The sequence below is a fragment of the Gavialis gangeticus genome, unplaced genomic scaffold (genome assembly GCF_001723915.1).
Source record: "Gavialis gangeticus isolate Ggan-Ray unplaced genomic scaffold, GavGan_comp1, whole genome shotgun sequence".
NCBI classification, from domain to species: domain Eukaryota; kingdom Metazoa; phylum Chordata; order Crocodylia; family Gavialidae; genus Gavialis; species Gavialis gangeticus.
The window spans coordinates 55,068,336-55,085,278 of record NW_017729034.1 but is presented as its reverse complement, the minus strand read 5'-3'; the positions used below and the strand labels follow the sequence as shown (position 1 = coordinate 55,085,278).

General features: G+C 46.0%; 1 long non-coding RNA gene across 1 annotated transcript; it reads right to left on the bottom strand.

The window, feature by feature from the left end:
- Positions 1-10,267: 10,267 nt before the first annotated feature.
- Positions 10,268-14,501, bottom strand: LOC109304325. Its single transcript, XR_002099358.1, has 3 exons — positions 14,471-14,501; positions 12,136-12,284; positions 10,268-10,602 (listed from the first exon to the last, which is right to left on the bottom strand). It is a non-coding gene; the product is annotated as an uncharacterized LOC109304325 (long non-coding RNA).
- Positions 14,502-16,943: the final 2,442 nt, after the last annotated feature.

Sequence of the window (16,943 nt, the reverse complement as noted above, 5' to 3'; positions counted from 1 at the left end):
GGGGTTGGTGGGGTATGACAGGATCCATGAGGGGGGTCAGGGGGGTCTCTGTCCCCCCTGACCAGGGGCTATTTTTAGTCCCTTGACCCCCTCCACTCTAGATGACCCCACAGTGAACCTATCACCCTTTGATGCTACCCATCCTGACTTACTTTGATTGGCTCCCAGCTCCAGCAAACACTGATAACACCAGCACCAGGAGCAGCTTGAGGGATAGGGGTTTAGTCGGTTCAGGGGTGGGGGGAGGGCTGTCTGTCTGGAGGTGGGGCAAGATGCCAGGGGGCTGAAAATTCCCAGGAGGCTGGGTAGGAACATTGCAGCCCTAGGGCTGGGGCTGGGGCCAGCAGCTGGGTTTTTACAGCTCTAGGGCTGTGCTTGAAACTATACAGAAGTTCAGTTACATCAATTTCACCAGACCCAATCTAAGTTAGACTACCTCCAAGGTACAGTTAACTTAGATTGGGTTGCCCATTTTTAGACCAGTCTTATTTTCCTGGAACTTCTCTACAGTTCACACTCTAGATCCCTGGTTAGGCCAATCTAAGTGCAAGGTCCGTACCTGTGTGAACTAAGTTCAGTTGGGTGGTTGTTTTTAATGTGATCTAACTTCCCTGGATGTCTGTACGTAGCGCTCTCTCTCTCTCTCTCTCTCTCTGTGTGTGTGTGTGTGTGTGTGTGTGTGTGTAATGAAGCTCACTTCATCAGATGCTGTAGAAGGACATGGAGAAAGCATGAAGAAGCACAAGCAGAAAGAAGGAGAGAAAAATAGGAATACAAAGGACAAGGGTGGTGGGGAAAGAGAGATAGTAGGGACAGTGTGGGCGGTGCTGGGAGAGTCAAGGAAACAAGCAGTAAACCCACAGGGACAGAGGAGTCACCAAAGCTAACCCAGACAATGGAATAAGAATCCATAGTCCCTGTTTAAACTATACTTAACACAATCTAGTCTGTGGATGCTTTCTCATTCTGCAATTTCCTGTTCAAATTGGTTTTTAAAAGTTGGCTAAGAACAGCCACCTTAATGTGAAGAATGGCTTGTGCCATTACAGCATCAGAGCAATTTAATACAAAGGGAACATTGTGCCCTGGCCAGCTTATCTGAGTGAATATGATAAAGCAAACATAAGCAATGGAATGAAGGCCTGAGAGCAATGGATCAGAAAGAAGAGACCCCTTAATGGAAAAGAGAGAGAAACTGAGGTAGATTTCTGTGTAAGGGTTTATAATAGTTGAAAGGGAGTTAGAGAAGTAACTGAGTTTATCGTAAGTAACCAAGTCACTTGTCCGGGCTTTATAAGAGCCTAGCAACTTCCCTCACCAGCAGAAAGACAGGGCACCATCATTAGCATATGATTGTATAAATGACAGCTACATGCATAATACCCTAGAAACATCATTGTTAGAAACATTTCACGTTTATGTAGAATTTGGTGTATATTTCACATTTTGACTCAATTCTATGAATACTTATTTGGGTTTTTTGCTGACTCCCAATTAAAAAAGAAACCCTTCACAATATTAATGTGAAAACAACAACAACAAAGCCAGCGATGTACCCATCGAATTCCTCCCTTGCCACCCCTCATGGCAATTGTAGTAAAATGTTTAAGAGAACATCTCAGCCTTTTTGGTGGGGCAGAAACCCCTCCTTGGTTTACATTTTGTTCAGAGTTCATCTTTACCTCAACTATTTTCAAAATGAAAACTGAAAACCTGCATGAGGATGTCCATTACTATTATCATTTGGTGTCATACGGGTCTGTGACACACGTGGTGGCCTTTTTCCCCAACACCAGTATTTGGGAAGGCTGCTAAGGTGCCTGCATCCCTCCCAGAAGATTTCAAGAAGAATGAAAGGTCCCCAGACTGAAGCAGGGAAATGATTGAGAAGGCCATTGTCTTTTTCACACTGAGCCCAATCCAATGCTCAGTAAAAAAAAATAAGAGGGGTGGCAGTTGTGGGGGTGAAGACATTTACTGAAGTGACTCGCTAGTTCAAATGCAATCCTTCACCTTAGATTCACTGAACACACAATGACACGAAAGCTTTGGGGTTGGGATCTGCACAGCTCTCAGCATGACACGCCTGCTAGAACAGGTAAGAGAAGAAGGATAACATAAGGTGCGAGGAAAATTCCTTTTCTTTCACAGATGCATTAAATAATTGCCTCAAGCAGTGAGAAAAATCATGAAAACTGACACAACAAAGTGAGTAGCTTCCTCTAGGCCAGGAGGAATTGGCAAAAAAGAAATGTTTGTTCAAATTTTGAAAAGCTATTTGCTTCAGTAATGTTGCAATTCCCAAATAATTTGTACAGGTCTGGGATAATCTTTCACTAGATGCATATGTCACAATAGATAGATATCAAATTCATATGTCTGTGGGTTTCATGAATGCTTCACAGCCTTTCTCACGTTTATTCTCACAAATACCTACCAAAGTAGGGAAGTTCTAGTTACCTTCATTTTACACAAAGGACTCTGAGGCACAGGTCCATGAAGGGACTTGCTTTGAAGCCATATACCAAACATCACAATACCTAACTTTCAGGCTCTGGGTCCCTGTAACAAATCTGTAGCTCTGAGCTAAATGTGGAGGCTCCCTGTACCATGCACAGGAGGAGTTAGGAACCTAAGTAGTAGTAGGATTGGCATGTTGTAGCCAGGATGGTCCAGGAAATGTATGGGAGGCAAGGATTTTTTGTGGTAACTTCTATTGCACCAACTGTACAGTTGGGAAAACTATTGGACAAGCTTTTGAGCATCATGTACCCTTCCTACACCTGCTTAGACCTGAGGATGGGCACTTGATGCCTGAAAGCTTGTCCAGCAGCTCTCCCAACTATACAGTTGGTCCAATAAAGGATATCACAAAATATCTTTGTTGCGCAGAGAGCCAACTAAGCTTCCCAGTAGCAAATGATAAGGAGAGAGGCATCACTTGAAATCTTCTGAGGGACTTAGGCATCTGATTAGCACCACCAGGAGGTATCTCCCTTCCCTCGGGAGTTACAGTCCTATACAGTAGGGCTGTGCAAGGCTTTGAACAGAGCTTTGGATCGGGAGGAGCTTCGGATGCTTTGGCATCCGAAGCATTATGTCCAGACCGAAGTGCTGACTTCTTTAGGCTTTCCAAAGCGGTTCAGAGCATCTGAAGCACTTCGGAAAAGCCTCAGAGCCGCCTCGGAGATCTGGCCATAGGGTGTAATGGGGAATCAATTAAACATCTATAACTTTGTTGTTTTTTGTCTGATTTAGATGAAATTCACCGGTATTGTAGCCTCTGCTGAGACCATGAAGTCTGCTAATTTTCAAGAAGATCGGTCCAGGAGTTTCTGGGGAACTGCACCCCAAATTCTTGAAAGCAAAACTCATGTCATGTGTATATGTTACACCACAGTGGGGTGAAAGCTGCATGGGTGGTGGCTCCTCATGAGGCCACAAAGCCTGCCAAGTTTCAAGAAGATCGATGCAGGGGTTTGGGGGAAACTGTACCTCAAGCTGAGGACAAGTAAAACTTGTGCCATGGGTAACACTGTGTGTGTTAAGGCACAGCAGGGTGAAACCTGCAGGGATGGTGGCCCCTGCTGAGGCCACGAAGCCTGCCAGCTGTTAAGGGAATCAGTGCAGGGGGGTTCTGGGGCACTGTACCCCTAGCTGCTGAAAGACAAAACTCGTGACATGGGTGCTTGTGCAATTGACTGTCTCTGTCTTGGGGTGGGGAGGGAAGACGCTACTGCAGGCCTGGCTGCTAAGCTACTGTGTTACCAGTTACCAATTAATCATGATTCACTCAGGGACCAGCTCAATACACAGTAGCCAGCTAATGTAGCCAGTTAATTACCATCAATTAACACCTAGAAAATCAGAGACTAAAGAGAGGAAAGAATCTTATACAGACAATCAACTGCCCGAAGACAGAGACAGTCAGTTGCACAAGCACCCATGGCACAAGTTTTGCCTGACAGCATCTAGAGGTGCAGGGCCCCAGAACCCCCCTGCACTGATCTCCTTGACAGCTGGCAGGCTTTGTGGCTGCAGCAGGGGCTATCATCCCGGCAGATTTCATCCTGCTGTGCCTTAACACAAACAGTGTCACCCATGGCACAAGTTTTGCTCATCCACAGCTTGAGGTGCAGTTCCCTCCAGACCACTACACTGATCTTCTTGAAACTTGGCAGGCTTTGTGGCATCACCTGGAGTACTATCCCTGCAGTTTTCACCCCGCTGTGGTGTAAAGCATAGATATGACATGAGTTTTGCTTTCAAGAATTTGGGTTACAGTTCCCTCCGACCCCTGCAATTATCTTCTTGAAACTTGGCAGACTTCATGCCCTCAGCAGAGGCTACTACCCCTGAAAATTTCATCCAAATCAGACAAAAAACAAAGTTATAGATATTTAATTGATTCCCCATTATGCCCTATGGCAGGATCTCCAAGGCGGCTCTGAAGCGTCGCAGCCACTTCAACCAGATTGAAGCAGAAAGCCAGTCCAGAGCTCTGGATCAGATCCCTGGCATCCGAAGCAGCGAGACCCGAAGCCGGATTGGATCACTGCCGACTTGCACAGGCCTACTATAGAGTTTTCCAAAAGTAGATACCAAAGCCCATCCTTTCAAAAATGGAATAGGTGACACTATTTTGTTTTAACACAGAGCTGGAGGAGGAATTGCACCCTTTTTATCCAATTATTTGGTGGTCAGAGCACTCACCAAAGATGGGAAAGACCTGGGTTTAATTCCGCCACCCCTCCTCAGCAGGAAGAGGTATAAACTGGTATCTCCCACTTCCTGGGAGTGCCCTAGGTATTTAGGTCAGAAACTATACTGGAAGAGGAAATCATACCCCCTGCTGTATCCATCCGCCACCTTTCTGGTGAAATCATTCCATGACAGATTCAGAGGGTCAGCAAGAGGGGTCAGGGGGTCAGCAAGGGATTCGGGGGGTTCTAGATGACTCCTACTCTCCAGCCGACTAGTTAAAGAAGTCACTGTGGCAGGAAGGGTTCCTGGGCTCTAGTATTGGGTCTAAGGACTTTATGTATTCTTCTCCAATAGTTGTTCAATGTGAAGTACTAAAAGAGTTATTGAAGCAGAGACAGACAGCCAGGCTTCTCCCTTCCACATGAGTCTTGTAGCTGCTTGGATACAGTCTTGCTCACTCTGGCTTGTTCTTTCTGACACAACGAATCTCTATTTTATGCATTGTATGTACCACCTCAATAGGAGGATTGGAGAGTGGTTCCCTTCTCATAGCTTGATGATAGAGGCTCCGCCTGGGGGGAGAAGCCCTTTTGGCTGAACAGGGAAGTCCAGGAAAACCTAAGGGCAAAGAAAGAGGGGGTAGCTACCAAGCAGCATACCTCCCTGGCTCACACTTGCAGGGAATCAGTTAGGAAGGCCAAAGCAGGATTAGAATTTAGACTGGCAACAAAAATTAAGGACAACAAAAAGTTCTTCAGGTATATAGAGAGCAAAAGGAAGGCACAGGGTAGCCTAGGACCCCCACAGGATAAACTAGGACAATTGGTGACAGAGAGGGGAGACAAAGCTGAGCTCTTCAGTGAGTTCTTTGCATTTGTATTCCTAGACACAAATGAAGACAAATCTCTCAGTTTGATCACAGATAGACACAGGAGAGACACCAGCCCACCAACTCTTAGTGCAAACTTGGTGAAGGGGCACTTGGAAGGGCTGGATGTGTTCAAATGAATTCATGAACTTCATCCAAGGGTGCTGAAGGAATTGGCCAGTGTTATAGCAGAGCCGCTGGCACAGCTGTTTGAGCACTCATGGTGCTACAGTTGGGTCCCAAAGGACAGGAAAAGGGCCTATTTTCAAGAAGGGGAGGAGGGAGGAACAGGGAAACTATAGGCCAGTTAGTCTCACCTCTGTCCTTGGGAAAACTCAGGAAGAAATCATTAAGGATCACATCTGTGGGAGCCCAGCAGGGGAAATAATGCTGAAAGGAAATCAGCATGGGTTCATTGCAGGTAGATCCTTCCTGACTAACCTTGTTTCTTTTTTATGACCAGGTCACATAATGCTTAGACGCAGGAATTGAGGTAGATGTCATCTGCCTAGACCTTAAGAAGGCCTTTGATACAGTATCTCATTCTGTTCTTGTAAATAAACTGACAGGCTGTGATGTAAATGATTACATGGTCATGTGGGTGGCGAACTGGCTTAGGGGTCACACCCAGGTAGTGGTGGTGGACAAGTCAATATTGACGTCAAAAGATGTGGGCAGTGGAGTCCCGCAAGGCTTGGTCCTTGGACCGGTGCAATTCAATGTCTTCATCAGTGACTGGGATGAGGGTGTGGAGAGCACCTTGTCCAAGTTTACAGATGATACCAAATTATGGGGCAAAGTTAACATACCAGAGGGTGGGGAATGGATCGAGGCAGATTTGGACAGGTCAGAAAAATGGGCAGAACAAAATAGGATGCAGTTCAATAAAGACAAGTGCAAAGTGCTGCACCTGGGCAAAAGAAACCACCAACAGACTTACAGGCTGGGGGATGACCTTCTCAGCAGCACAGCAGTGGAAAGGGATCTTGGAGTTCCTGGAGTAACTAGGAACAATGGCCACAAATTGATGGAGAGCAAATTTAGGTTGGACATTAGAAAGAACTTCTTCCCTGTTAGGGTTGCCAGAATCTGGAATGGACTTCCAAGGGAGGTGGTGCTCTCCCGTACCCTGGGGGTCTTCAAGAGGAGACTGGACAAGCACCTGGCTGGGGTCATCTGACCCCAGCACTCTTACCTGTCAGACCTGATGACTAGAAACTATGAAACTATGACCTACTGAGGTCCCTTCTGACCCTAACATCTATGAATCTATGAACCTATGAAATCCTTGGTTCTGGTCTCTGGCCCAGGGACTGCTTATGTATTTTGCTTTAGAGACATTGTATATCATATAAATATATAATATAATGCCTACAATATATAAATATAACTGGGAGCAGCAGTTAGATTAGAATCTCATAGAGTGTGCCCTTCTCACTGGGATGTAGAGTCATGTTCTGTCTTGCTTGCTTTCATTCATGAATCTTACATTTTTTTCTACACAGTGGAATGGCTTCAACAAGAGGGGTGGAGAGTGCTCTTCCACTAGGGTGACCATGTTTAACTGGGGCAGTCTCAGATTTCAGAGGCCAGTCCCAGCTGGCTGTTGAGAATTATGATAGGCATCTGGGAAATGCAGGGGCACAGGATGCAGCCTGGCTGGAAGTTAGAGAGGTGAGGAGCACCTTGTATCAGCCCCAGCCCCACCCCCACTGAGTTGTGGAGCATGGGAGGAGGGGGAGGCAGTATCTTGGATTTCCCAGATGATGTTCTGGATTTCCAGACTTTCCACGTGGCTAGCCTACCCTTCACCCATTCCCACTCTGCATATAGTCTGGTGGTTAAGGCACTCTTTTGGAAGGCAGGAGGTGTTGGTTTGAACCTCTTAGGCTGAGGAATGCCTAGAACCCAGGTCTACCACTCCCTAGACCGATTAAACCACCAGGTAATTATTAGGGGTGTGCGAAACGGGCCCTATTCGATCTGGATTTGGACTCAGCCTGAATCAGGGACAGTGATTCGATCCATTGATTTGGATAATTGTCCTCAATTCGATTCGACTGAATCTGAATCTGACAATTCAATGCTGATTTTGCGAATCAGCAATTTGGACATAAATACAGCTTTAAAAGTTTTTTCTATATACCTCGAGGTACCAGCACAGCTCATGATCACTGTGATGCTGGGGTGGGTGGAGCAGCGCAGGGGGCTCTTCAGCATGCTCAGCAGCAAACCTGGAAATGGACCAGAAGTACTTCTGGTCCACTTCTGGGAAATGTGCTGGCCCCCCCCCCACCCTGGCCTGATGATCAGCCACAGGGGGACCCCAGGTGCCCCCCCCCAGACCCAGGAGGCACCAGTCGCTGAGCCAGCAGGGGTGCGGGGGCCACACACTCCCCGATGGACCAGGAAATGGAGCGGAAGTGTTTCTGCTCCACTTCCAGATCTGCTGCTGAGCATGCTGCAGAGCCCGCCCCCCACCATGCTTCTATGGGATGCTGCATCTGCTCCAGCACTGCAGTGTTCAGAGCCCCTGTTACCTAGAGGTATGTAGAAAAAATATTTAAAGTTGTATCTACATCCGAATTGTCAAATCTCTCCAAATCAATTTGGAGAGTTCCAAACCGATTCAGAGAAATTAAAGGGTCCTCTGATTCGATTCAGATTCAAAGATTCGGCTACCAAATCAAGCCAAGTCTCTGCCAAATCGAATCAGGGACTGGAGCTTTGCACAGCCCTAGTGATTATATGAAAGATAGACATCACCACTGCCAGCCAGGGTTCAGACTGAAAATGACCATGGATCCTGTGGTTCCTACAGAGAACTCGGTGCTGTCAGTGTAGGCTTGGCATGTCTGGAACATGCCTACTGAATCAAGCCCCTCAGGAAACTTAGCAGTGTGGATCCCAAATGCTCTTAGGTGGACACTCAGCTCAGCCAAAGTGGTGACAGTCCTGGGCAGCAACAGCAGCAGAAGGACTTCAGGCACATAACTAACTTTAAAAAAATGTAGGCACCTCTTAGGGCTGAATTTTGTGGATTATTCATTTGGACTATGGCACCTAAATTCTACCCCAAGTCACACTTTAGGTGCTGATTGCTTGATTAGGACCACCCAGTAAACCAGTAGCAAAGCAGAGAGGTGACCCAAACCCTTCTAAGTCAGGCTAGTACCATAACCAATAGAGTAACTTTCACCTCCAGCATCTAATCAGAGAAAAAAAATGCCATTTTATGATTTATTTGACCAACCAGAAGTTATAATGTTCAGATTTAGAACATTTACATTCATTTCCTAGAATGAGAGATTCAAAATTACTCACAGACATACTGCAAGTTCAAATATGAGATGCATTCATCAGAAAAAATCATTTATTACGAATTGTTGTCTCGACTCCAATATTTGCATCTCATATACCTGACAGTCATTTTCCTCAGTGTGAGACAGAGAGTTTTTAAGACTAAACAAAAGAAACATCTGGGCCTACACCAACATACACACTCTTATTCCTTGCACACGTCACAGTAGCCTATGTTGGACGAACCTATGAATTGTTTTAATTAAAAGAGAAGGAAAATGTAGAAGAGGGGGATAGTCTGTCACCAAAGTTATTTATCATTGTTATGCTCTTACCATGATGAACTCTGGTAAGAGGATCCAGTCTTGCTGCATCAACTGTGATACAGAGAAGAGCTATTTCCCTTTTCCATCAGCCAGTCTCACCCTCTTTAATGGGACCCATACTGCAGCTTAAATGAACCTAGGGCTACACTAGAACCTGTGCTCATTACTTGAAATCTTACGTTCTGCACTGTCCATAACTTGCCATGATGTATAGTTGCTGTGAAGCTATATTGATACTCACTGGGTAGGACAATGGAAACAACCACCACCTTTTTTTCCCTGTATTGCATGTGTTCCTTATTATCAGGAATTGGGAATGTAATATTGATTGGGTCTTCTAGAATGTCAGTGCTTAATAACCCCATTAAATATAAAGTAGAACATATGTAGTGGAAGAAATGAAAGACTGATACTGTCTCCTTCAAGACAGATTAATCACAGTGTATTTCTAATTGCTGCCTGTTCCTTTGTAGCTTTAATTCACAAGAATGTAGATTTTTAGAGTGTTCTCAGCAGAAGGCATATGGACGAAGGTTGGAAAGATGATCACTTACAGATTTCTTTATTCACTTTCCCTGAAACTGCTTCTTTTTAACAGAGGATGGTTGTGAGCCTCAGATTCTGCTGCTAAGGCTATTGTTGCTGAGCTTTTTGTCACAGGAGGTGACTTTCAGAGCTGGAGAAAGGGAGTAAGATTAATAGAAAAAAGAAAATGGTCATAGGTGGTCCTTCAAAGCAAGCTAAAGATTTAGCTGGTGTGTCATGCTCAAATGTTTGCAGAAGCCTCCTTGGTTCTTAGACTTGCCTATGCTATGCATTGAAGATGACATCCACCCCAAGGTACAAGACTGGCAACAGGCATATGTACCATTTAAATCTAAATTGCACCAACATAAAAAGTACATGGGTCTTCAGTGGCTCAGATCTTGAGGGAAGGGTGAATTTCACTCGAGGTTTACTAACTTAATGTTTTCCATGCTGTTAATGAATATATATTTTTAAATAATTTTGATTCCTGTTTCCCTTTTTGGCCTGTGTGGGCAACACCATCCCTCTGCCATGCACCTAAGGAAGCTCCTACTACAATAGATTGTCTCACCAGGTGCAACATTTGCTGAATTGCAACAGCCTATGCCTCACAGTTGTGCACATAGAAACTGTGTCAAAGAGGAAAGTGCAGACCCCAGATGTTATAGTGCTAGTTTCTTTTGGGTGATGCTTATAGAAAAGCTGCTGCTGGAAATGATTACATGGCAAACAAAACCAACAAGTGCTGGACAAACAACTCTTACCTTCATGATTTGTACCTTTTGTTGAAGTGATGCCCGTTCACAGACAGAGAATCCTGAACCTGACGGACCTTTAGTTTCTCAAAGAATAGCAGGGTTGAGGTTGATATAAGACCTTGGTATGGTAGAGAAATAATAAATACTGAGAAAATATTGAACGCTGAGAAACAGCAGGAGCAGCGGGAGGGTAGGAGACGTTTTTTTTAATGTAAAAACATTTTTGTTCAGGCAATTAAAGGAGAAGATTAAGGGTCAAGACACTCCTGGCTCTACTAAAGGCTCCCTGCAAGACCCTGGGCAAATCAATACACTTTTTCTGTGCCTCATTTTACCCAGCTTGAAAAGCATTAAAATGGCAACACCACAGCCAGGATGCTCAGATGCTTAATTAAAAGCTTCCAACGGTGGAAAGAGGCTTGATACATGTAAAGTAATAATGAAGATAGCATGCATTTTTACAGAAGCTGCATTTTACATTGAGCTTGTCCTCACAAAATGACAGAGCCCCCAGCCCTAGAAGCCTGCTGTGCCTTCCAAACTGCCTGTTGAAAAGGCTCTACCCCACTGACCACCACTGGATTCTCTCAACAAAATCAATTAGCAATGGCAAAACCCCAGTCCCCAAAAGGTATTTAGGCACCAACTCCATTTGACTTCAGTTCAAGTTGGGAACCTGAATAGCTTTGAGGGTGTGAGCCAAAACCCTTTGTAGGCTTTACTGGGGCCGCAGCTCTAAAGTGTACTTTGTGATGGCCACGTAGTTTACGCTGAGTTTGCTGTTCAACCTCTTTGCACTAACTCTAGAATGTAATCTGAAAACCATATTATTTCTGTCAACATACCATATTCTGGCCCACATACAGCATTTATTCTTCAAATTTGCATTATGCACCCAACACAGAGCTGACTGTTTGTTCTGTGTTACTTTTTTCAATCTGCCTCTCCCTGAAAAAAGGCAGTGGTGCTCCATCTCCAGCCCGCAGGCCAGATCCAGCCCACAGAGTTGTGTCATCCAGCCAGAGGGTTGAACACCACTCAAGCACTATGCGGCGTTTGAAAGGTGCCTGTGATAGGCACACAAAAATCCTGAATAGGAATCCCACTGGCCTGCCCTTAGTTGAGAAATCTGCAAGGTAACACAGGGCTTATTCAAGTTAACTAAATGAATAAAATTCAATCACTCCCTCTGTTAAGAGGGGTGTACTGCTCACGAGGGGGAGTAGAGCCTGGATTAATACTGCTACAACATAAAAACTTATTTAACCATGTTCGTTTGACATCAAGAAGAAGGTAGGGCACCTTAGGGACTAATGGGGTCTCTTGAAGAACATAGTATCAATGGGGGCATGAAGAAATCACCCCAAGTGATCCTCTCAAGTGAAAGAACTTCATCAAGAGGATCCTGGGAATTCCTTTCAGCATGCAACTGGACAAAATTTAGTTCAGTTTAATTCTCACACAAAATGCACCCCAACAGGAGCAACAGGAATAAATAACTCTAGAAGTAAGACTTGAGCCCATGTTTTACCCAAGCAGTGACTGTGACACTAACTGGGCTACACTGGTAAACAGTAGCATTTTTCTGGCATGGGAAGAGGCATGAAAAAACTTTATTATCGGTGATGTGCAAAAATGACAGTCTCCCCACCTTGCAGCAGATTCCAGGCGGAGGGGAAAGTATACCAAATTCCAGCAGGTGCCATTCACTCCTGTTAGTTCAGTAAGTAGTTCTGTCTCCTGCTGCCTTGTCCACTTGCTGATTGCTTGAAGCTGCTTTCCTGCTATTCTCTCCATCTGCTGGGAGAGAGGGAGGGAGGGAGTCCTTCTGGTGCCTTGCCTTGTTCTTTAGGATTTTCCTTTGCCAGACGCACTGTTTCCCCACTGAGAGACTTAAAACTGGATTGTTTACATCAAAGAGTTTTAAACTGATTGGAGGAGAGCAGACGAATGAATGAAAGGAGGATATAATCTTCAAAGGTTTTTAGCAACATTGTCAATAAAGAGGATTGCTTTCTTCTCCTCCCTCCAACCAGATACGTGCACAGAGGAAAGAAATATAAATCAATTTTTGACCCAAACCACCTATCTTCCTGGGAAAAGCCTGGTATATTTACAGCCCTGTCATCTAAAAATGTGGCACACTCACAAAGCAGATTGTACAATTTGTCAGTATTTCAGGATCTGCCAATATTCATTGCAATCTTTAATTACAAGTTACCCATATCCAATGGTTCTTAACCTTTTTCGACTCAAGGCCCCCCTCATTAGACTGATAGCACCCCTCAGAAAATGCTAGCGCTTAGCTTTCACTTGTTTTTGGCTATGGAAAAGTAATAGGACAATTTTTCCATTGCAAGGAACTCAGAAAGACCACAGCAGGTCAGCATGTTTTTAACACTGTGGATTCCTATTTGAAATGCCTGGGTTTATCTTTTGAATCATGTTTCTACACCTAACAGTGATAACATTGCATGGCATACCACAACACCCTTAAAGGATTTCATAGCAGGCCCAGAGTGCCACAGCACCCTGTTTGCGAATCACTCCTCTGGTCCTTTCATATGTTTTTCTTGAGGGGAACCATGGTATGGAGGATCACTTTTAGCTCACCTAGAAAGGCCCCCAAAGCTAGAGACAGACATTCAAAAAGCCTGAGCCTGAATTGATTCAATCTTTGCAGGTTAGTCTAACTAGCTGCCGGGTGGGGAGGGGGCTGTCTGCAGTGTTGGAGAGGAAGGAGAAGGGGGAGAGTCCCTCTCTGGGGCTGGGCTGCACAGAGCCCCCCTCCCTACCCCACAGTGGTGGGAGGGGTGGAGGGGGGCTGCTTCACCCTGGCTGCAGTCCTCTGGTGGGAGTGGGAGAGGAATTAACCCCCTCCCTGCCCCCTGAGCCTTAACGGGGCCATGCTAGGATGGCTGTGGTTCCTGCTGGTGGAACAGGGAAGGGCACGGAATAAATCTCTTTCATGATTGTGGTCCCTGAGGCACCCTGACAGAGGTTGCTGCCCCTCCCCCCCTTCACTGTTCCAGGGGTGGGGGCAGGGGTATGGCCAGATGCCGTCCTGGCATGGCCCTGTTAAGGTGAAGGGGGCAGGTCTGGGGTTAATTCCTCTCTTTGTCCCTTCTGCCCCTGGGGACCACTGCTGGGATCTACCAGCCCCAGCCACTGCCTCCGTCACCTGCTGGCAAACCCTGGCTGTGGTGGGGAGGGAGAGGGGAAGGAGGGTGGAATTAACCCCCCTCCCTGCCCACTTTGCCTTAACGGGCCCATGCCAGGATGCCTCTGGCCGTGGCCCCCACCTCTGCTTGAGCTAAAGGGCAGAGGGGCGAGGCCAGCCCTGCTTTCTGGAGCAGAGAGCATAGTCCAGCCCAGCACTGCAGAGCATGCTGGGATGCTGGAGGACACTGGTTTAACTTAAACCAGGAAGGGGTCTAGGACGGAATTTGCATAAACTGGTTTGACCCAAATCAGTTAAGTCTGATACTACATTCAACCAGGTTTATCTTAAACCAGTTTCAGCCATTTTGAAACCTTTTTATGTGCACTGAACTTTTGTTCTGTTACAGGTTTAAACCAGTTTCTGATCACTTAAACTGTGATGTGTAAACTTAAATTATGTGTAATTTCTGCCCCTAGCCCAAATGACAATGAAAGAAATTTGATTGTAAGGGTTATTTTTGAGCAATGTGTCCCCATCTCAATTCCTTATCCTGTGATGTTAGGCAAATTTCCTGATTTGCTGAAATTAAACAGCTTATACTTGTGACCACTGCCAAATAGCATATTTCATCATTACAGCTGCAAAACAAAATGTCATCTATAGAAGCATTATTGACCAGAATAAAATAATTAAGAGAAATGAAGCAATTTATTGTCTCATTTCAAATAACAACAGAGTTATTTGAGGCAAGAAGAGCCAAATGGAGTGGACTGAGAAAACAACATTTATAATAATAACGATGCCTAGACACACTGTAACTCACCACCCTATGCTGTCTGATGGCTGCTGTGTTCCCTTATTTGTTGCCTTCTTCTTTGGTACTTACGTAGCCAAATGGTATGCATCACTAATTGATCTGTTTGCCTTTAATTACAATTAGAAATTAAATGTTGTTTGTAATGGAAATAGCATAGTAGAACATAGGCAACCTGACAATAAGAAATGTGTGATTTTTTTTTTTTAGTTCTTGTTCAGGGTTAAGGGATTCAAATAGGTATGAGGTATTGCTCCTTGATGCAGAGTGAATCAAACATGGCTACTTGGATTCAGCTCAGGCACTGCAAAAGTTGTGCAAATTGCCCTGTGAGTCAGACACTCTTTTCATCTTACTCAGCTGTAGGTGCCATGCAGGACTTTTGAAAGCAGGCAATTTAGTGCGGTTGATTTCTCAGATCCCTTGATGCAGGCTCTCACAAGACCCCAGAGCCCACCGCACTATTAAAGCAATGAAACTAGCATTATTGCATTGGCTGAAGAATACACCTTCCCTGGATTTTACAGTGCCTTTCATCCAGAAAGCCTGTCTCTCTCTTCCAGCTGCAGTGGAGTCAATTATTGCGTGGGACATGGGAGCCATTACAGAACAGTTTTTAAAGGAGAAATGTATACATTCTTCTGCCAGGCACCCGATGACTGTAACAAAGGCAAGGTTCAAATTTAGGGGTTTTACTTTAACTTTAAAACTTAGCTCAAGCCCCCACCCAGAAACCTGGGAAAACACATTTTAACCAGAGGTTTGAAGGTGAACAACATTCCCCACTTGCAAGCAAACATTTAAACTAAACATGGTTTATTACAAGGGGGAAAAGGGAGCAAACATGCACTTTAAAGACACCATTAGCTGTTAAGCAGTAAGTGAAACCTCAACCCGATTAAAGTCACAGTCACCAGCAAACAAATGCAGGAGCTACTACGTAGCCCAGCAGTTGGGAAGGGAAACTCTCCCAGGAATGCAGACCCCTGCAGAATGCACAGTGAGTGTGGACTTATCAGTGACCTAGATATGACTTTGCATTAAGCACATTTGTATGCTACAAACTTCCCAGATTTGGAAGGGAGGGACAGTGGACATAAGTCTTATCCACCTGCCCTCTGCTATGGGACATTTTAACCCCAGACAATGAATCTATGCCTACAAACAATGAAAACAGGTGCAAGTAGCCCCCCAAACATATACACTAATGAGGCTATGCAGATACAGCATGCGCAGTTACCATCTGAGAACAGTGTGCTTACTCTTCTGGCGCTGCAGGCCGTATGAGTGGCACTTTCTTTCCCTTGGGAGCCCTGAGATGGCTGTGCAGCACTTGGGAGCCCTGCCTCCCTGCCCAGCAGCAGCAGAGAGCACAACTCCAATGGTGCTGCCACCCCTGCTGCTGCTGGGCAGGCAGGGGGCACCTTGCCATGGCACAGCTGGTCCAGGACCCCCAGGGGCAGGGCAGCAGGTTGGAGAGCCCTAAGCCCACAGTGGGCAGCCTGCATCTGCCCCTGCCCTGCACACAAATTGGGGGGGGCACGTGCTCCCCATGCCCCCTGGACAAGCTGCCCACAGCTCTGTCCTGCTCCCTGCCCGAACCCCATGCACCACCCTGGCTGGGCAGTGCCTCCCACCCCTGCCCCATTCCCTTCCTTACCATTGGGGTCTCAATCTGCACGCACACCCCATCCCCATGCCCCTTCCCACCCAGAGATTTACATGAAGGGAGCTTCTCTCAGTACTTCCTGGCTATATTTCCCAGCCATGCGCAGGTGTGCACATGCACGTGGCAGCCCCCGTGTCCCACTCCGAGCCGTGCCTTGCAGACTGGAACACTGCCAGCCTGCAACAGAAAACTCACTCTTTCCCAATCTTGCAGACACTGCAAATCCAACACAAATGCTGTCCCAGAGTCATGCAGCCTGGAATCAGGACTTGAGGTTCCCATGTGGGACTGTCCCATCTAATTAAGGACGGGTGGTAACCCTATATGCAGGTCATGGGCTTCTCCTTGGATCTAGAAATTTGGTAGTCATTACTACCCTGCTGCCATATTTTTGGATCTGTGTGGAGCCCCTGGGCTAAACAACTTGGTGGTGGGGGCTGGATCTGGCCTGTGGACCAGGGGTTGAAGACCCTGTTACAGGACATAACCATAGTTAAACATGCAGAATAGAAACAGGGTTACATCCATAGGCAACACATAGGGGGGCACATGCCCCTCTTGAGATTGGACCTTGCCAGGGAGTGGGGTGCAATGGCCGGTGCCCCCCCTGAGATTGTGGGGGCACTGAGAGACGCGCCAGTGGCACTTCTGCGTTTTCTGCCAGCACTTCTGCCGGCGGCGGCAATCATCCACTGAGGGACCCTTCCCCGGTTTGTGATCGGCTGCTGGTGCCCCCCAGTATCAGGTGGCACTAGTCCCCCATGGTTACATCTAAATATATTTTATAGGTGTAACAAAGCAAGGGTGGGAAAT